Source organism: Budorcas taxicolor, chromosome 15, assembly GCF_023091745.1.
Source record: "Budorcas taxicolor isolate Tak-1 chromosome 15, Takin1.1, whole genome shotgun sequence".
In the NCBI taxonomy this organism is placed as follows: Eukaryota; Metazoa; Chordata; class Mammalia; order Artiodactyla; family Bovidae; genus Budorcas; species Budorcas taxicolor.
Genome location: NC_068924.1, coordinates 57,222,249 through 57,245,120, shown reverse-complemented (window position 1 = coordinate 57,245,120; position 22,872 = coordinate 57,222,249).

Here is a 22,872-nt window from a genome sequence, read left to right as displayed (position 1 = left end):
TAATCTCTTATTTAGGCTTAGATTGTGCCTGAGTTTCTCTCCAACTAAGGACAGCAGAGATTTCGGTGTGAGGGCCTCACTTGGCTCTCAGAAAGATAGCTTGTTCGGGTTTAAGTGTTATTAGAAAAAACTACAGGTCTTTAAGCTTCTCTCCCACCCTCTCTTTTTTCCAAGGGATTTGTCTGGAAATTATTTGAAATCCTTGAGTTCTCCATGAATAACTGAAACATGCACGCAAACATAAACCTTCAGGCTCTGACTTGGCAAGAAGATGTACAGAATAATTCCTTGTGGTTGGATGCAACAAGTCAGAAATGATGCGGAAGGGAGACAGAGATGCTGGTGAAGAAACTCATCACTAGCTCAGCATCTATGTTAGAGGAGAGCTCACACATTAGAGGGATCAGTTACTGAAGACCCAGACCCAGTCTGCCCGTTCCCTCCTGTACCCTTTTGTGCTGTCCTACAACCCATCCCCCAGCCTTTCCAACCTACTGAGAGCATCTCAAACAACTGTCATGAGTTATCTTCTTTGCATCAGTTCTTCCTTCTGCCTCTGCATGTACCTTCCTCAGAGCCTTAGCAAAAGTTATCACACAGCTGTATATGTGTTTATACGCAGCCATCTCTATACTATCTCTCTCCTACCACCCTAGGACACTCACAAGCCTGGAATTATATCATAATCACTCTAAATCTCTAAAATTTAGCGCAGTGACCAAAACATAACAGACTCACAATAGATATTTGACAAATAAATGAACTTGTGACAATAATTGGTATTTATTCAGCATAAGCTATGTGCCAGTTACTATAGTCAATGGTTTACACATGAATTCATTTAATTATCAGAAAAACCCAACAAGGTGGGAACTGCTATCTTCCTCATCTCAATATTGTCTTTGTGCCTCAGTTTCCTGTTTGCAAAAGGAGGTGACAACAAGGCTTACAGAGATAACTGAAGCACAGAGAGGCAAAGTGAACTGCTCAAGATGTACAGCAAGAGCCTGAGGCAGAACTTGAAGTTCTGCCCTTTGACCCCAGAGCCTAAGCTCCTGTGCGCCACACTACAGTGGAGGAGTAAGAATCCTCGGGACCCCTCTCAGATCTGCTACCTTTCTACAAAATAAACTGCAAATGAATTCGTTAAAAGTTGTCAGTGATTATTTTGATGACATATTTTCAACCCTTTGGTATTGTCTAGAACATCCCATGGACGGAAGAGCCTGGTAGGCTATAGTCCATGGGGTCACTAAGAGTTGGGCAAAACTGAGCAACTTCACTTTAACTTTTCACTTTTAAGCATTGGAGAAAGAAATGGCAACCCACTCCAGTGTTCTTGCCTGGAAAATCCCATGGGCTGAGGAGCCTGGAGGGGCTGCAGTCCATGGTGTCGCTAAGAGTCAGGCACGACTGAGCGACTTCTCTTTCACTTTTCACTTTAATGCATTGGAGAAGGAAATGGCAACCCACTCCAGTGTTCTTGCCTGGAGAATCCCAGGGACGGGGGAGCCTGGTGGGTTGCCATCTATGGGGTCACACAGAGTTGGACACGACTGACACGACTTAGCAGCAGCAGCCACAGTTCTAGTCCAGATCCCTTCAATTAAACAATGAGAAATCTAAGATCTTAAGACATTTGCCCAAGGACACATATCTAGCAAGTGGCAGGTCTTCTGGCTCCAACATCAGTGTTCTTTCCTTTACATCATGCCAGGGGAATTGATTCCCAACCCTAGTTTCACGATACCAGAGGCTGTCCTAGTTATCTCATATTGTGAAGGATATAACAAAAGTCTCAAAGCAAAAGTGATAATCTACTTTAAAAATCTGTGGCACCATATTTTTGATGTTGGTCAGAAAATGGGACCAACTTCACAGAATTAAATGATAATAAGATAATGCCATTGTTAAGACATTGCAAATCTGAAAAGGTTGAAGTCCAAAGTAATATCCAACCATGCAAACGACACCCACACATTCAGACTCTGACCTTGAACGACTAATCCTTAGCAAATCCACAATCCCTTAGTTTTATGAAGTAGTATTTGGTGGGAGCAGCAGCGAGTCGATATTTTTCAAAACAAGATAATGAAAGCCCAGTGTTTACTGTACTAACGTAGGCTCTTCTCTGCCCAGAATTTTCAGAATTTTAATAATAACCAACGTCAATGTTTAATCTAAAGCTAGAGCACACTGGTTAAGAAACTGCTAAAAATAATCTGCTTCATATTGATGGCTTTGGCTTTGTTGACTCATAAAATGTCAGGGTTGGAGAAAAATAACTAGCGGAAGCTTCAGCTGTGATTGTACCTTCAATTATTGATGCTCCATTCTTAGTCTTCAGGCCCAACAGGTAAGATGCGATATGATGGAATAGAGACCATGTGATGAATTAAACTTGGGGAGGAGCCTCACTCTCAATTCTGTCCACAAGACTCCTAACCTTACCAGCTTACAGTAAGAACCACGGAGTCCAAATATTGACTTATCTCATAGTGTTCCTTCACATTGGGTGGTAAAGGGAAGGAGAGGAAGGGCATGAGTTGCCAGATTTGGGAAGCATAGAGCTAGGAATGTAAAGGTCTGTGCTTATGAATTTACAAGAATGGTTTCCAAATGGATTCCTCTAGTTTACAGCAAAGATGTCAGAATCACTCAGGAGATTCAGGACTCATCACTGTTGAGCAGGAACACTTATGGAATTAAGGATCAGCAAAATGGAGATCGAGTTCTAGCTCTGCTTTATACTAACTACATACATTTGAGCTGCTCAGTCTCACGGTGTGCCTACCTCATCAAGTACCTGATGTATCTAAAAATTCCTTACTGACCTTCAACTACCAATTACTGAAGCCAGACACCATACTAGGTGCTTTACATACATTAAATCGCAGCATCCTGTACTCATGGAAGGGACTACCATTTTTATCTTTGTCCCCAGATAATGCTAGTGAAAGCCATGAACTTTGTACTTGTACTCATAGAGTGAAAAGCTAGAATTGATTTTTGAAAGTCTCCAATGGAAACATGACATAGGCTTTCCAGGAGGTATCAACATGCAGGTGAATCATGAATTGCTCATGACAATGGGAATAAGTCAGCATTCAGAGGGTTCTTTTTTTTTTGGGGGGGGGGGTGGTCTCAAGTTCCCTTCTCTAAAATTTACCACTTTCTGACATTGTCACACAGCACAAACACAAAGTCAAAGGAAACCTATGCACTCACCACCCCCTGTAGAATCTGATTCAATGGCTTGCAGCTTTGAGGTTCAACAGGAAGACAGACCCTTTGGACAGTTCAAGAGCAATTGCCTTCCGATTCCTTTGGGCATTTCAGAAGAGTACCTGCCTCTCAACTCTGCTGGCCTACCAGGCGAACCCCAGACCCATCACAGGGTAAGAAGACATCAGAAAGTGGTTCATGGAGCTTCTAGAAAGCCAGACTAGAGAGAGTGGTTCTGAACAACAAAACTTAACGTGGCCCCAGAAACATTTCATGTAACACCACTGTCAGCTGCACATGGAATTGCTTCTTCCAAATCAGGAAAGAGTTTGTCCTGAGCCAGCCACACTCTGCATGGGTTCAGACACATTCATTCCATTCATCATCTATCCACACCCTTTCTTGAGTGCCAACTTGTGCCAGCCTCCTGGGGGCCTGCCTGTACCCTACATGACAAAAAGGGAGAAGAGGAGAAGTATTAGCAGTTAATAGTGGTACCATGTACTCAATCCTATGTGAACAAAGAAGAAAGGAAAATAAGGCAGATTACGGGAAAAGGAGGCCCAGAGGAGCTTCCCACATAGGGTTTCCAGATTTAGAAAATAAAAATAGAAGGCGCAAGTTAAGTCTGATTTTGAATATACAACTAATACTCTTTTGAGTGTATTTGGGGCCAATATGAAATATACTTACACTTTTAGAAGTATTTGTTGTCTATCTGAAATTCAGATTTAACTGGCATCCTATATTACATGTGGCAATCTTCTTCCCAAAGGAGTCGCCTCACTGAGTCAGGAAAATGCTGGAAGATGTTTCTCCTGAAGGCTTGATTTATTAAGGATGAGGTTGAGACGTCTCCTGACTGCACATAGGAATGAACTACCAGACTCTGTTCTTCCATCCTTATAGTTGCTGGTGACATTTAATCTTGACCTTCAGGTTCAAACCCACCCAGGCTCTGACCCTATCTCTCTTTATCAGAGGAGTCAACAGCCCAGGTGGCTCAACAATACAGACCTTGCCACCATTCAGATCACGCACTTGGCATGACTAAAATAAGTTTCACAAGACATTTGAATGAATGAGGGTCTTAGTTACTACTTGGGATTTTTTTTCCTAATTTTTCTATCCAAGCTCCTATCCTACCAACCTGGGTCAGTTTTCTTTCCAATCACAAAGAAAAGCAATGCCAAAAAATGTTCAGACCAGCATACAATTGCATTCATTTCACATGCTACAAAGGTAATGCTTAAAATCTTTCAAGGTAGGCCTCAGCAGTATGTGAACCAAGAATTTTCAGATGTACAAGCTGGATTTATAAAAGGGAGAACACAGAGATCAAATTGCCAACATCCATTAGATCATAGACAAAACAAGGGAGTTCCAGAAAAGCATCTACTTCTGCTTCATTGACTACACTAAAGCCTGTGACTGTGTGGATCACAACATACTGTGGAAAATTCTGAAAGAGATGGGAATACCAGACCACCTTACCTCTCTCATGAAAAACCTGTGTGCAGGACAAGAAGCAACAGTTAGAACTGAACATGGAACAATGGACTGCTTTCAAATTGGGAAAGGAGTATGTCAAGGCTGTATGTTGTCATCCTGCTTGTTTAACTTCTATGTAGAGTAAATCATGAGAAATGCCAGGCTAGATGACTCACAAACTGGAATCAACATGCCAGGGAAGTCTATCAACAACCTCAGATATACAGATGATACCACTCTAGTGGCAGAAAGTGAAGAGGAACTAAAGAGCCTCTTGATGAGGGTGGAGAGGAGGGTGTAAAAGCTGGTTTAAAAACTCAGCATTCAACCAACAAAGATCATGGCATCTGGTCCCATCCTTTCATGGCAAATAGATGGGGAAAAAGTGGAAACAGTGACAGATTTTAATTTCTTAGGCTCCAAAATCACTGTGAATGGTGATTGCAGCCATGAAATTAAAAGACACTTGCTCCTTGGAAGAAAAGCTATGACCAACCTAGACAGCATATTAAAAAGCAGAGACATCACATTGCCAACAAAAGTCTGCATAGTCAAAGCTACGGCTTTTCCAGTAGTCATGTACAGATGTGAGAGTTGGACTATAAAGAAGGCTGAGTGTCAAAGAATTGATGCTTTGAATCTCTGGTGTTGGAGAAGACTCTTGAGAGTCTCTTGGAGACAAGGAGATCAAACCAGTCCAAAGGAAATCAACACTGAATATTCATTGGAATGACTGATGCTGACGTTGAAGTCCCAATACTTTATCTACCTGATGTGAGAAGCTGACTCATTGGAAAGGACCCTGATGCTGGGAAAAATTGCGGGCAGGAGAAGGAGGTGACAGGATGAGATGGTTGGATGGCATCACTGACTCAGTGGATATGAGTTTGAACAGACTCCAGGAGATAGTGAAGGACAGGGAAGCCTAACGGGCTGCAGTCCATGGGGCTGCAAATAGTTGGACATGACTTAGTAACTGGAAAACAACAACAAACAATGCCAATCCTGTCTCCCAGCTTGAGTAAGAGTGCCCCTGATACAATCAGGCACATATCAGATATTCAGTAAACATTCAGTGTTTAATTCAGCAACATGAAAAAATGGACCAGAAGGTAAAAATTGGGCCCCGCCTTTGCATTATTACACAATTCCTCCCACTCGCTGACCCTTGGTTTCCTCATCTGTCAAATTAGTGGGTCAAACTATATAGATGATCTGTTTCGCTAGCCCCTTTTATATCAAGTCTGAGCTGTTTGCCTATGGATATATCCAGGGCCAGCCATATGTATTAAAAAAAAATCCATAAAGTTATTCAATTCCCCTTTTAGGCAGGCCAAGATTTAATGTGTAAAGACAATATTGAGCAATAACTCATTGGAAAATTACTTTTGCTAAACTTAGACCATGTTTTAATTTCATAATTCAGCACAAATCCCTCTAAATTTCTAATCCTGGGACCAGTTTCAAATGCTGGGAGCACCTCTATCTTTATTCAGTGCTCCAAATAAGCCAAGATTTTTGACAAAAATTATCTATTTATGAATAGCCTTGGTCATGAATGCTGCCTTTTTTTGCCTCAATATTTTAAAAAGCAAATATTTTTCTAACAAACAATGACTATTTTCTCTCCTTTAATTTTCATCAATTTTTTGTATGTTAAAATTAATAGGCAAATTGTGGCTGAGGTTTTCATCTCAACAATTTATTCAATTCACTTAGTAGCACTCAACCCTAACTGTACATTAAGAAATACCTGGAGAGCTTTTAAAATGACTGAGGTCAGGGTCTCACCTTAGATAAATTAAATTGAAATCCCAGAAGGAGGAGACCCTGACTTGCCAATGATGCTAAGGTGCAGCCAAGATTGAGACATTCTGAATTAAGACACCAAAATTGTTTTCATGGCATTAGGTATTTATATTATCCTTGAAAAATATGTGAAGCCAACAGTAGGGCATCAAGGAGAGAGGGGTTTTAGAGGGAAATTAATGCAGAAGTAACTCTAAAGATTCAAGACCACAGAGGACATTTAGTCAGCATGATGACTGGGTGGAGATGAACAATTACTGAGAGGTCTCTTGGGGTTTAAGAAGTGTACAATTCTAAAACCACCACACCTGCAATGACATGTCAGCATGTGAGAGAAGAAATTGACATCTCCCATGGACCAGATTGAAGTCCTCTTTCACATACCTCTCTCTCAGCCATTACTCATCATTGAAAAGATAAGTGCAGTTTTTCAAGTAACCTGATCTTTTTTTCTTGATCCTCATCTGTTATAAGCTTCCCTTGACTTTCTCCTCTTTTTTGCCTTTTCTTCCTTCTTCTGCTTCCACTACTGCCATTAGCACCACTGCTAGCAATTCCGAAGTGGACATACAGTGAAGGGGGAAAGGGCAGGAGCGGGGTCAACTACAGAGAGTGACCAGTACATAGATGCTTACTTTTCTTTTCCTGGTCTAATTCTGGGGGCATTCTGAGAGTTAACAGTTATTGAGCACAGACAGTATTCTAGCTTGAGTTTCTCTTCATTTTCTCATCTTTCTATCCATGCTGCAATCCTCTGTAGAGTTATCAGTATTATCCTCACTTTGAATTAAGGAATCTGAGGCTCCGAGAGGTCAGATAATATGCCCACGGTCACACAGCTAATAATCAGCTACTTCTCCTATGATCTGCATCCCTAACCACTGATAGAAAGTGATAGCTTACTCTGAGATTCCATAGCACTGTTTCCCTTTCTAAACACATGTCCTGTTGTGGTAATTTCTGACCCCTTTCTATAGAGCTTGACTCTCTAAAACTACTGTCTATATCCAGTTTATTTGTGTCCCCATTATGGCAGTACAATATTTGGCATGGAACATAGCCAATCAATAAAAGTTGAAAACTGAGTGGATTCGGAAGTGAAGAAGTGTATGTTTCAATAGCTGACTTTTTTTGTTATTTTTTTAGCAATTTATGCTCTGAAGTCTGAAGTAAAGTTTTGAGTAAAGGATTTGAGACCAGGAAGCACTTGTTTTAAAACTAAAAATTCAATTAATCAGAGATATACACTGGGGTCCTGGAGTGTGAAGTCAAGTGGCCCTTAGAAAGCATCACTATGAACAAAGCTAGTGGAGGTGATGGAATTCCAGCTGAGCTCTTTGAAATCCTGAAAGATGATGCTGTGAAAGGGCTGCACTCAATATGCCAGCAAATTTGGAAAATTCAGCAGTGGCCACAGGACTGGAAAAGGTCAGTTTTCATTCCAATTCCAAAGAAAGGCAATGCCAAACAATGCTCAAACTACTGCACAATTGCATACATCTCACAAGCTAGTAAAGTAATGCTCAAAAGTCTCCAAGGCTCAAAAGGCTTCAGCAATACGTGGACCGTGAACTTCCAGATGTTCAAGCTGGTTTTAGAAAAGGGAGAGGAATCAGAGATCAAATTGCCAACATCCACTGGATCATGGAAAAAGCAAGAAAGTACCAGAAAAACATCTATTTCTGCTTTATTTTTTATGCCAAAGCCTTTGACTTTGTGGATCACAATAAACTGTGGAAAATTCTGACAGAGATGGGAATACCAGACCACCTGACCTGCCTCTTGAGAAACCTGTGTGCAGGTCAGGAAGCAACAGTTAGAACTGGACATGGAACAACAGACTGGTTCCAAATAGGAAAAGGAGTACATCAAGGCTGTATATTGTCACCCTGCCTATTTAATTTCTATGCAGAGTACATCATGAGAAACGCTGGGCTGGAAGAAGCACAAGCTGGAATCAAGATTGCTGGGAGAAATATCAATAACCTCAAATATGCAGATGACACCACCCTTATAGCAGAAAGTGAAGAGGAACTAAAAAGCCGCTTGATGAGAGTGAAAAAGTTGGCTTAAAGCTCAACATTCAGAAAACAAAGATCATGGCATCTGGTCCCATCACTTCATGGGAAATAGATGGGGAAACAGTGGAAAAAGTGTCAGACTTTATTTTGGGGGGCTCCAAAATCACTGCAGCTGGTGACTGTAGCCATGAAATTAAAAGATGCTTGCTCCTTGGAAGAAAAGTTATGACCAACCTAGTATAGTTTTCAACCTATAGTTTTCAACCATATTGAAAAGCAGAGACATTACTTTGCCAACAAAGGTCCATCTAGTCAAGGCTATGGTTTTTCCTGTAGTCATGTATGGATGTGAGAGTTGGACTGTGAAGAAAGCTGAGCACCAAAGAATTGATGCTTTTGAACTGTGGTGTTGGAGAAGACTCTTGAGAGTCCCTTGGACTGCAAGGAGATCCAACCAGTCCATTCTAAAGGAGATCAGTCCTGGGTGTTCTTTGGAAGGAATGATGCTAAAGCTGAAACTCCAGTACTTTGGCCACCTCATGCGAAGAGTTGACTCATTGGAAAGATTCTGATGCTGGGAGGGATTGGGGGCAGGAGGAAAAGGGGATGACAGGGGATGAGATGGCTGGATGGCATCACTGACTCAATGGACATGAGTTAGAATGAACTCTGGGAGTTGGTGATGGACAGGGAGGCCTGGTGTGCTGCAATTCATGGGGTTGCAAAGTCGGACACGACTGAGTGACTGAACTGAACTGAACTGATACAGTGGGGACTTTGCTAGTGATACAGTGGTTGGAAATCTGTCTTCCAGGACAGGGGATGCCAGTTCGATCCCTGGGCGTGGGAAGATCCTGCATGCTGTGGAGCAACTAAGCCCTCAAACTACAACTACTGAGCCCACATGCCCTAAAGCCTGTGCTCTACAACAAGAAAAACCACTGCAATGAAGACTAGCCCCTGCTTCCCACAATTAGAAAAAGCCTGTACACAGTAACAAAGACGAGTGCAGCCAAAAAATTAAATAAATAAACAAAATTTTTTTAAAAAAAGACGGACAGTTTCTGCATAAAAGAAAAAATATACACACTGCATAAGAAGGGACTGGGGTACCAGTCAAGAGGTCAGTGCTGGAACTGTTTTAATGCTCTAAATTTGGAAGGATTTTAAATTAGCAGGTGCCCAAAACAAGAAGAGCTAGCAAGATCAGTTCAGAAATGACAAGCTGACTTTATCTCACATACTTTACCCTCTGTGTTGGTATGATTGCTCAAGGAGCACTACTGGAAATGATCTGAGACTGCATCCAGGCTTAGCAGGAAAAGAGTATGGTGTTTGATTAGCAATGTCTGCTTCTGTTGCTGCTGCTGCTGCTGCTACTAAATCGCTTCAGTCGTGTCTGACTCTGTGCGACCCCATAGACAGCAGCCCACCAGGCTCCTCCGTCCCTGGGATTCTCCAGGCAAGAATACTGGAGTGGGTTGCCATTTCCTTCTCCAATGCACGAAAGTGAAAATTGAAAGTGAAGTCGCTCAGTCGTGCCTGACTCTTAGTGACTTGGCCTTGGAGTACAGAATGAAGCAGGGCAAAGGCTAATAGAGTTTTTCCAAGAGAGCTCACTGTCATAGCAAACATCCTCTTCCAACAACACAAGAGAAGACTCTACACATGGACATCACCAGATGGTCAACACTGAAATCAGATTGATTATATTCTTTGCAGTCGAAGATGGAGAAGCTCTATACAGTCAACAAAAACAAGACTGGGAGCTGACTGTGGCTCAGATCATGAACTCCTTATTCCCAAATTCAGACTGAAATTGAAGAAAGTGGAGAAAACCACTAGACCATGCAGGTATGACCTAAATCAAATCCCTTATGATTATACAGTAGAAGTGAGAAATAGATTCAAGGAATTAGAGCTGATGCACAGAGTTCCTGAAGAACTATGGACGGAGGTTCATGACATTGTACAGGAGACAGGGATCAAGACCATCCCCATGGAAAAGAAATGCAAAAAAACAAAATGATTGTCTGGGGAGGCCTTACAAATAGCTGTGAAAAGAGAAGCTAGAGGCAAAAGAGAAAAGGCAAGATACACCCATTTGTATGCAGAGTTCCAAAGAATAGCAAGGAGAGATAAGAAAGCCTTCCTCAGTGATCAATGCAAAGAAATAGAGGAAAACAATAGAATGGGAAAGACTAGAGATCTCTTCAAGAAAATTAGAGATACCAAGGGAACACTTCATGCAAAGATGGGCACAATAAAGGACAGAAATGGGTATGGATCTAACAGAAGCAGAAGATATTAAGAAGAGGTGGCAAGAATACAGAGAAGAACTATACTAAAAAGATCTTCATGACCCAGATAAGCACAATGGTGTGATCACTCACCTAGAGCCAGACATCCTGGGATGCGAAGTCAAGGGGGTTTTAGGAAGCATCACTATGAACAAAGCTAGTGAAGATGATGGAATTCCAGTTGAGCTCTTTCAAATCCTGAAAGATGATGCTGTGAAAGGGCTGCACTCAATATGCCAGCAAATGTGGAAAACTCAGCAGTGGCCACAGGACTGGAAAAGGTCAGTTTTCACTCTAATCCCAAAGAAAGGCAATGCCAAAGAATGCTCAAACTACCACACAATTGCATTCATCTCACATGCTAGTAAAGTAATGCTCAAAATTCTTCAAGCCAGGCTTCAGCAGTACATGAACCATGAAATTCCAGATGTTCAAGATGGATTTAGAAAATGGAGAGGAACCAGAGATCAAATTGCCAACATCCATTGGATCATCAAAAAAGCAAGAGAGTTTCAGAAAAACATCTATTTCTGCTTTATTGACTATGCCAGAGCCTTTGACTTTGTGGATCACAAAAAACTGTGGAAAATTCTGAAAGAGATGGGAATACCAGACCACCCGACCTGCCTCTTGATAAACCTGTATGCAGATCAGGAAGCAACAGTTAGAACTGGACATGGAACAACAGACTGGTTCCAAATAGGAAAAGGAGTACGTCATGGCTGTATATTGTCACCCTGCTTATTTAACTTATATGCAGAGTACATCATGAGAAATGCTGGGTTGGAAGAAGCACAAGCTGGAATCAAGATTGCTGGGAGAAATATCAATAACCTCAGATACGCAGATGATACCACCCATATGTCAGAAAGTGAAGAACTTAAGAGCCTATTGTTGAAGGTGAAAAAGGAGGGTGAAAAAGCTGGCTTAAAGCTCAACATTCAGAAAACAAAGATCATGGCATCTGGTCCCATCACTTCATGGCAAATAGATGGGTAAACAGTGGAAACAGTGTCAGACTTTATTGTTTTGGGCTCCAAAATCACTGCAGATTGTGACTGCAGCCATGAAATTAAAGAACGCTTGCTCCTTGGAAGAAAAGTTATGACCAACCTAGATAGCATATTAAAAAGCAGAAACATTTTTTGCCAGCAAAGGTTCATCTAGTCAAAGCTATGGTTTTTCCAGTAGTCACGTATGGATGTGAGAGTTGGACCGTAAAGAAAGCTGAGCACCAAAGAATTGATGCTTTTGAACCGCAATATTGGAGGAGATTCTTGAGAATCACTTGGATAGCAAGGAAATCCAACCAGTCCATCCTAAAGGAAATCAGTTCTGAATATTCATTGGAAGGACTGATGCTGAAGCTGAAACTCCAATACTTTTGGCCACCTGATGCAAAGAACTTGCTCGTTTGAAAAGACCTGATGCTGGGAAAGATTGAAGGCAGGAGGAGAAGGGGACAACAGAGGCTGAGATGGTTGTATGGCCTCACCGACAGGAGTTTGAGTAAACTGTGGGAGTTGGTGATGGACAGGGAGGCCTGGCGTGCTGCAGTCCATGGGGTTGCAAAGAGTCAGATATGACTGAACGACTGAACTGAACTGAACCAGGGGTAAGGAAAGGGGAGGAAAGTGCCACTCACATTAACATCTCTTAGTGAAGGTCTTCTTGGCATTTGATTCACTACCAAATACAGACACTGAATCCTAAAAGCCAACAGATGAGAGTCAAGATAGAGAAGTAAGTGATGAGATAAAGAAGGAATGAGGAGAGTAAATCTATCCACATAATCATGTGGGTTCAGAGTTATTTAGAATTAGTTGAGATATCTGGGCATACCTGGCTGACTACAAGGACCAGAAACAGAGTGGATGGAACTCATGTCATAAGAACTACACTTCCATTATAGTGCAAAATCCAGCTAAGCTGGACAGAGCATAGTCACAGCTCCTGCATCGCGGACTTGCACATCCCAGAGACCACCTTAGAAGTGGGAATTCAACTCCTCCCATGGCGAAGCATTGTAGTGTCAATGATGGCATAATGAAACTAGCCTAAGTTAGTGGGTATAGATAGCCTAGATCCTGTGGAGAGCTAAGCTGATATTCATTTAAATTAATTCCAGATGAGAAAATAGAAGTGACAGAAACAACACACAACACTCTTATTGCAAAACTGTGTCTTCTGTTATCTTTCAAACACATGAAAACATTTTTAAATAAGTGTAAGAATAGAAAAAGTCAGTGACAGAATTTAATTTGATATTATTTGTTTTATCACAATTACTTAATATTTTGAATAAGCCCAAGTTAGCTCATGAAATGTGCTTCGTTTGAAACTTCTATTCACAAGACTAAAATTTTAAAAGAGAGTAATTTTGCTTTAACCTCAAAACATTTAACACTTGTTCCAGAAGAGGAAATAAAATTTACTTCAAAAATATTGATGAAATAAGCATAGTTGCTAATCTTTTTATAAATAAGCATATAAGTGTAGGACTACCAGAGAAGGTGAGAATATAATTTGTTAAAATGCTTTTCACCCTGTCCTCCTTGTTGATACTAGCTAGAGTTCAGATCTTAGTTATGATTCTCCATGGTACCCAAAACTATGACAAATCTAGACAGCATATTAAAAAGCAGAGACATCACTTTGCCAACAAAAGTCTGTATAGTCAAAGCTCTTGTTTTTCCAGGAGTCATGTGTGAATATGACAGTCAGATCATAAAGAAGGCTGAGTGCCAAAGGATTGATGCTTTTGAATTGTAGTGCTGGTGGACTCTTGAGAATCCCTTGGACAGCAAGATCAAACCAGTCAATCGTAAGTGAAATCAACCCTGAATACTCATTGGAAGGACTGATGCTGAATCTGAAACGCCAATACTTTAGCCGCCTGATGCGAAGAGCCGACTCATTGGAAAAGACCCTCCTGCTGGGAATGACTGAAGACAGAAGGAGAAGGGGCAGCAAAAGATGAGATGGTTAGAGAGAGCATCACCAATTCAATGGACATAAATCTGAACAAACTCTGGGAGGTAGTGAAGGACAGAGGAGCCTGGCATGCTGCAGTTCACGGGGTCGCAAAGAGTCAGACACGACTTAGTCACTGAACAACAACAACAAAGAGATAAGTTGTTCCTTTCTTGTGGTGCCAATCATCGCAATAAATGTGTCTTCCTTCTTACTTCTGAACTGCAGAAAATTTATCCAAAAGTTTCTAAAATGTCATGCAATACAACCATGCAGCATCACAGACAGCCACAGAAAGGAGCTAGAGTGTGAAAGAAGAAGCAATAACAGAAAAGAGAAGTGAGTGGGGGCTGATGGGGCATTAGGTAGGGCTAGATTCTATACCTAGAGAAGGCAATGGCACCCCACTCCAGTACTGTTGCCTGGAAAATCCCATGGACAAAGGAGCCTGGTGGGCTACAGTCCATGGGGTCGCTAAGAGTTGGACACGACTGAGTGCCTTCAATTTCACTTTTCACTTTTCACTTTCCTGAATTGGAGAAGGAAATGGCAACCCACTCCAGTGTTCTTGCCTGGAGAATCCCAGGGACGGGGGTGCCTGGTGGGCTGCCGTTTATGGGGTTGCACAGAGTCGGACATGACTGAAGCAACTTAGCAGCAGATTCTATACCTATATGTCTATCGTCCTGTCTAACTTCTAGATAATTGTTTCTTCCTATAACTTTAAGATAAGCTATTTTCTGTTAGTGAAATAAGACCCATTTATTGTATTAAAAATTTTAATAAAAATATAAGATGGTTAAGAAAACTGTAACCATATACCTCTATATCACTATTGAAGAACGTAAATATATAAACTTTAAATACATATAACACATACACTATGTGCTTCCCTGGTGGCTCAGACGGTAAAGAATCGGCCTACAATGTGGGAGACCTGGGTTTGATCCCTGGGTTGGGAAGATCCCCTGGAGAAGGGACACTCACTCCAGTATTCTGGCCTGGAGAATTCCATGGACAGAGAAGCCTGACAGGCTATGGAACATGGGATTGTAAAGAGTCAGACACAACTGAGCAACATTCTTATTCTTATGTACAATAGATTTTAATTTATATACTAGCTTATAACCTGTTTTTTAAATTAAAATATATATCATAAATACCTATCTAGGTCAACAAATATTTTAAGTATACCTGACGTATTTTTTATTGCATTAATGTACCATGAATTGCTTAACTACGCAAATACAAGCATTAAGTTATATCAAATTTCACAATTTAAAATGTGGCCACGAATGCTTCCCAGTAAAATCTTTGTGCAGATGAATGATTATTTTCTTAGGATGCATTTTAAAAAGTAGATTCACTTGTTTCAAAGGGTAGGTGTCTTTTGAAGACTTTTGAAACATGATGCCCTCCAAAAGGGCTGTGAAAACAAATGCACTGGGCATTTCACAGTAATCACCCCAAACTGAATATCTGGATGATTCTTTAAAAAACTCTTGGCCAGTTAGACAAAGGGAGATGGCATCATATGTCTCTCTTAATTTTCATTTCATGTGTGCCTGGTTAGAGGTCCTCTTAGCCTTCCACGCGTGCCTATCTACAGCTGGCACTAAAGAATGTGGCCATCGCTTACCAAGCTGGGTGCTTCTCAGTCTTCTTTTCTCATCGAAGAGCTGATTCTTCCCGACAAGGTAAACAAGGCCCCTGTTCATCCTTCCAAGCTGAATGGATAGAAAAAGATAAGTTACTGCCTCCAAAGTTCTGCCTTGGCAAAAAAGACACTCTGAAGATACATTATGGAGAAGACAGCTGTGATGATTGTAAAAGTTCTTTCTGTCAGAGAGGCTCCCAGCTTGAATTTATCACCACAGAAAAGGAAGGTTACTTCCGGCCAACGAGATAGATGGCCTAGAGGGCAGATGGCCACCTCTGCTACCAGCGAGGTGCAGGCTTCATTAATAACCCTGGCAGCGCTGGGAGAAAGAGAAGCAGCAAAAGGCTCATTCTCGTTGGCACAGACAGGAGAAAATCACAGAAGCCCACTTGGTGTCTCCAGGGCCTGTCAATTTCTCTACAAAGTAACAGTACATCTGCTTGAACCAATACTCTAAGACAGGCAGAGAAGAGAAAAGAGAGGAAAAAGATAGTCCCACCATTCTTCACCTGAGAAGCCAGCCCCAGGTGGGAAAGACTACCACAGGAGTACGTCTAGGAGGACTAACTCAGCCTCCAGGACCTCCGAGGGCTCCCAGGAACTTGCCTGCCCCACCCCCTAAGGGGCCTAGGATGGAGGAAGGCTCAGGAGTTGGAGTTTCTGGGTTTGGACCTTGCTTTACCATACGCAGTATGTGAGGCCATGGACAAGTTATCACTTGCTCTAAGCATTCATTTCTCATCTATAAACTAAAACCTAATCATACTTTTTTATTGGCATATAATTGGTTTATAATGTTGTATCAGTTTCAGCTGTACAATAAAGTGAATGAGCTATATGTATACATATATCCCCTCCCTCTTGGACCACCCTTCTACCCCACCACACACTGTCCCACCTGGTCTGGGTCATCACAAATATACAAACAGCTCATGCAACTCAACATCAAAACAATCAAACAATCCAATCAAAAAATCAGCAGATGACCTAAATAGACATTTCTCCAGAGAAGACATGCAGATGGCCAGGAGGCATATAAAAAAGATGCTCAACATCACTAATTATTAGAGAAACATAAATCAAAACTATATGAAGTATCACCTCACACCAATCAGAATGGTCATCATCAAAAAATCTGAAGTGAAGTGAAAGTCGCTCAGTCATGTCCGACTCTTTGTGACCCCATGGACTATACAGTCCATGACATTCTTCAGGCCAGAATATTGGAGTGGGTAGCCTTTCCCTTCTCCAGGGGATCTTCCCAACCCAGGGATCAAGCCAGGTCTCCCGCATTGCAGGCAGATTCTTTACCAGCTGAGCCACAAGGGAAGCTGGAGAGGATGTGGAGAAAAGCGAAGCTTCTTGCACTGTTGGTGGCAATGTAAATTGATACAACCAATATGGAAGACATTTATGGAAATCCCTTTAAAAACTAAATATAGAGCTACTATATGACCCAGCAATCCCACTACTGGGCGTATTCCTTGAGAAAACATAAGACACATGTACCCTGATGTTCACTGTAGCACTAATAATATTTTTATCAGAGTGTTTGCTGTGAATTGAGCTGCGTCCTTAAATTCATATGTCAAAGCTGTAACACGCAATGTGACTGTATTTGGAGATATGGCTTTTTGAAGGTAATTAAGGAGAGAGAAGTCATAAGAGTAAGATCCTAATCCCTTTGGTTTGGGGGCATTATCAGAAGATGAAGAGAGAAAGTGAACTCTCTCTCTCCATGCACTTGTGCCAAGGAAAGGCTGTGTGAAGACCACAGTGAGAAGGCAGCCATCAAGAAGCCAGGAGGTGGGCCCTCACCTGAGCCCTCACAAGCTGTCACCCTGAGCTCAGACTAGAAGCCTAAACTAGAAGTGAAATCTGTGGTGTACGCCACCCAGTCTACGGAATTTTGCTATGACAGCCCAAACTGACTAAGATGGTGTTGTCAGGGAAGAACTAAATTAAAATTTTTATAGCAAACACATATCACATATTAAGTGCTCATTAAAGTTACCTTTAAATCTTCTTATTCTCTACTCTCTCTCCTCCCTGTAACCCTCCCATCCAGATGTTTGCCCAACATGTATTGAAGTTTCCAACAATATAATTTATTCTGCCCACACCTCTTCTCATTCCCCCCTGACCTTAATGTTTCCATCCTCATCCTAACAACTGGTCTGAATTTCTGAATGTTCCCCCTTCTTGGTCACTTGGCTTTTATGTCCTCAATGCTGGATGCACTTAATCTTGACTAATAAATTTGTCATTGGTAAGAAAAGGCCTCCAGTACCTTAGAACAGTGCCTGGCACATAGTGAACCCTGTAAATGTAGCTACTGTCATTGTTACTACCCAGCATCCTGACATTATAATGAAACTATTTTTCTCTTATTTTCTAGCATTCAATAAGAATAGGCATAGTTAGTCCAAATAAACAGCTGAAACAAGAATGCCTATGGCCTTTTGGTGTGGGTGGGGCGGGCAGTGGATAAAGAGAGAGAATTTCTCTTTAGGTTGTAGGTATCATATACCAGGACAAAGTAAATACCAGGGACTCATAACCAGAGCAAAGGAAAATCTGAAAAGAATCGAAGAATAGTCCCTCGCTAGGCCACAGCTTATTCCTCCATTTGCCTGGAAGAGATAGAAAAGGCATCAGAGACACCTAAGGCTCATGAACAAGTGGAACACTAACCTGGGACATGGGACCAACAGAAGTGGTCAGGAGACCCTAAGGCAGGACCCCAGACTCTTTAGAAACTCCTTGCTAAGTATCTTGGGAAAATATCCTGGTTGATGTCTTGGGGTCAGGTCTCACCTTCTGTGTCTCTCATATCTCCACTCAGAACTATTGAGTTCCCAATAAGAAGAGCAGGGGGTTCTGTTAAAAAAAAAAGAAATGAATGGGCAGGTGGGAGCCATCAGAGACACTGTCAGTGTCATTATGAACATGCCTGTGATATTGTGAAGCCAAGGGAAATAGAGCTAGCATGAAGAGCGATGAGTAGATCCCCAAAAGGAATACCCCACTGTATGGTTAAGTAGAGACTGGATGAAGAAGGGGATGAGGGAGGTAGCAAAGGAGCTGGAAACCCCAGTAAGAGCATTCCACAGGGAGCTAGGGTTGAAAGCCAAGCAGGTTGAGTATCCCCTGGGGCATTTCTTCTCCACAGTACTCAGTGTATCACGGGGGCAGTGGGCCTTTGATGTGCACTAGAGAGGCAGTATTGCCTATCTGTTAGGAGGGTTGCTTCTGACACCAGACTGCCTAAGTTCATATCTCAGTCCTGCTACTTACTAGCTACATTATCTTGGGCAAATTACTCAAGTTGTGCATTGATTTCTTTGTATATAAAAGGAGGCTAAAATTGCTACAGAACTAAGAGGGTTGTCTATGAGAATGAAATAAAGAACAGGTAAAGTACTTAGGGCTTCCCAGGTGGCTCAGTGGTAAAGAACTCACCTGCCAAGGCAGGAGAGGGGAGTTTGATCGCTGGGTCAGGAATATCCACTGGAGAGGGGAATGGCTACCCACTCCAGTATTCCTGCCTGGAGAAGTCCATGGATAGAGGCGTCTGGTGATCTACAATCCATAGGGCCACAAAGAGTTGGACACGACTGAGTGAGCACAAGCATGAAAGCACGTGGAATTATTCCAGATTTAGAGTAAGTACTTTGTATGTATGTATGTACTGTTATTATTTTATCATCATCATAAATAAGCATATAAATCCCTCTAGATACTAGCAAGCAGGAAAAGCTAATTAAAAATAAGATGTATAATCTTGCCCTTATTCAGACTATCAGTTCTATCATCTAGAACTCTTGTTTAAATATGTACCAATGTGTCATTTTGATACAGCCTACAAAAATAATAAATACCAATTTTTATATACCTATTCAATACCAAGTCCTAGATTTATATACATTATGACATTTAATCTTTATAAGTCCAAAAAGAAACACTATTACCATCTCCTCTATAGCAGCCTTCAGGAAATTATAAATCACAGCCCAAATCTAGCCCAGACTATTTCATAAACAGTCTTTATTAGAACATAGTCATTTACATATCATCTATGGCTATGTTCACGGTATGGTAGCAGTTATTAGATGAGACAGCAATTTTCAGAAAAAGTCTGCTGATCCCTCCTCCAAAGCAATGAAGACACTGAGACTCAGAAATAACCCTGAGTCTAGGATTGCATAGCTAGCTTCAGAAAAAAGATTCAAATCCAAGTTGACCTGGGTTCAAGCTCAGACTTCCAACCACTATTTTACAGTCTCCAAAATTATTGGTTGTCATGTAAAGACCAAGAGAAAGCCTCTAAGGCTTGATGAAATAAGCAGATGCAACTATGAACATCAATTAGTCACATAAACATCTGACATCAGGCCCGTGAGTCAGCAGCATTTCCCGCCATTGCTATCCATCAGATAAGCTGGCTATCTTCAATCTTCTCGTCAAATGCCAGGCAGTGTGCAGTGAGCTCAAAGCACATAGCTCCCACTGTGCCCACGGTATTGAGCCACTTCTCAAGAACCCTGAGATTCCAGAGAGGTACCTTGTCTAAGATCCACCGCTAGGAAGTAAAAGGTCCACAATTCCAACAGAGATTAGAGTTGCCAAAGCACATGTTTAAACTCCTCAGATTGGCATAATTCATCTCCTAGCTCTACCTGAAATTGCTTACGTGATCACAGAATGCAGGAGAAAGTGAGGGCTCCTGATGACAGGTAGCAGCCACAGCTCCTAGGCATCAGAAGAGTAAAGACAGCTTCCCCGTTTGCCCTCTGCTGATGATGCTATTTGATGGAGTGCTTGAGACCAGTGATTACCCACTCTTGAAAGCAATCATTTTCTCCTTCATCCCTCAATGACCAGCAGCAGGGGTGCCTAGGGCTGAGAGAGCTTGCAGCCAAGGGTGGGAAAAAAAAAACTTTCAAAATCCAGGGAGCTCAAATGAGCACCTCTTGAGAAAATATATTTCAGAATTAAACGTTTAATGCTGGGTTTTCACTTCCTAACAGCAATGGGCTGTGGAAACAAGTGCCAAAGAGCAGGAGGAGACATGCAGCGACCCTCGCCAATAACAGAAAATTATTTGTTGCTTCCCAAAGTGGTATTTGAGCCCAGCGGGCTGCACTTAAGATGTGACTGGATAATGGTTGTGTGACACACCCCTCTAATGGAGCTGTCACACAGGCTCTGCACGGGAGCCTGAGCTGTGGCTTCGAAGAATCTCCTCCCCTCCCAGGCTGTGGCTTGTGCTGTTCTGGGCCAGGATGGAAGGGGATCCTCCTGGCCTCTTTGGTGACTTTGGGGGATTCATTCTCAGGTGCCAGGAAGACCTACCCCTCTCCCTTGAAGTGTGGACCAAGATCTCTGCATCCAGGAGTTGAGAATGTGCAAATGGGACCTAGGGTTTCCTTCTTTTTTCTGAAACTGCTGCAAGGTGAAAAGCTTACAGCCAAGAAAGCACATCCACAGTCTCTCTGTAGCTTTCAAATCAGAATTGCTCACAGCTTGAAAACTGGAATTCAAAAATCTTAAGTCTCAAAACAAGGAGGAATACGTGAAACAATAATGGTTGCAAAGCCAGACCACTGATTGTAACAGAACCTTGCTCATTCCGCTCTGGGGGAATAAGACTGGGGACGCTCTGCTAAAATCAAAAGGCTCTGGTATGCTAGAGCCAGCTGGTTAAGTTTCCAGGAATTCAGCAAGATGATAAAAACAGCCATTATTAAAAATTGTATTATGTAGATTTATAACTAAGGAATATTAAAAACAAAGCCAATACATTGTCAAAACCCATCACTCCTAATGAATGATTTTACTATATTTCAATGTTATATATGTTCTTGAGGTTATTCATATCTACTTCAGCTGCGAGGTGGAAATACTATGTAATGGTGCATTGCAACCATCCCTGCCCAGCTCCACATTCCATGTCATCATGTTGGTAACTTAAAATCAGTCGTAGTGGGAACAGTCACGGCATAGAGATCAGGAAAGGCTAAAAGTCAGGGCTTCATTTATTGTTTTGCTGACTATCTAAGCTTAAGAACATAATGGAGAAAATGTTAATAATGCAGATTGCACTGTAAAATTTGTTCTGTCTATAATTGTTTGAGGAAATAATCTTCCTGTAATCAAAACCTTTATCCAACTCAGCAAATGAGCTGTACACATCACTAGCAAATTAGTAAAGCTCCAACATATGTTTTCATTTCATCAGTTTCATCTTACTAGCTAATGTAAATGAAAATACCAGGCAACATTCATGTTAGAATGAACTACACTCATTCTTAAATTGCAACAGTAGTTTGACTAAGGATTAAAGAGCTCAGCAAAAACCATCAAAAACACTAGGTGAGAATCAGTTCACTATTCAGACTTTATGATAAAGATTTGTATATTCCTTGTAATGTTCATACTGTGTGACAGTAAATTCTTTAATAAATTTATAAACATGTATATTTTTATATTTGTAAGATAGTATGGAAAAATACAAACTTTTTGGCCAACCCAATATGCACACATTTTTGGTAGAGCTGGCAGTTCAATATTTACTGCCATGTCACTGCTTATATTTTTCAGAAAGAGAAACTTTCCCACAAAGACTAGTTACAAAGAAGAATGAGAATACTTTAAGGCCATATCATTGATCCCAAATGGAGGCTTGAGAATATGCACCTAAAAATGGGAAAAGAGACTGGAGGGAAACTGGATGGAATCTATGTTAAATTTATCACAAAGCCTTGTTGTGTGTAAGGTAGGCAGAATGCAAGACTCTACAAGGATAACTAAATAAAATCTCAGGGCCCCACTAAGAGGGCTCTTAAGAAAGCCAATACTCAAAGAAAAGGAAGTTAATAGGAATTTACAAAGGTTCCTCCATTTTTGGCCTCTAAGATGTCATTTCTCTCTTTGGATTCTGTCGCTTCTACATGCTTTGTCATTTTGGGTGATCTGGCTTTCCCTCCTATTTGTCCTACAGAACATTTGTGGACTGTATACCCTGTGAGGGCAGAGGTTATATCTGTCTTATTCATCCTGTTGACCCTGGTGTCTGGTATAGCCATGACATATAGCAAGCATCAACAAATACTTATTTAAATAGTCAATATTTAAAACAGAATGGAAGCATGACTCATTTTTTATTCTTAATTCAACTGATCATGGCTGATCACATGTGCACACACAAGAGAAATAAGCAAATGTTTAGAGTACAGATCACAGAGCACAAGTTTTCATTCCTATAGTAGGTAATAAGAATGCTTGCTGAAAATAGGAATTCTGTTTAGTTTTCTTACCTTGTCCAAGCCTCAACCATATGGCCTCCTTTGGCAGGGTCCATATTGCTTTCTGCTTCTTAGGGGCTAATTGG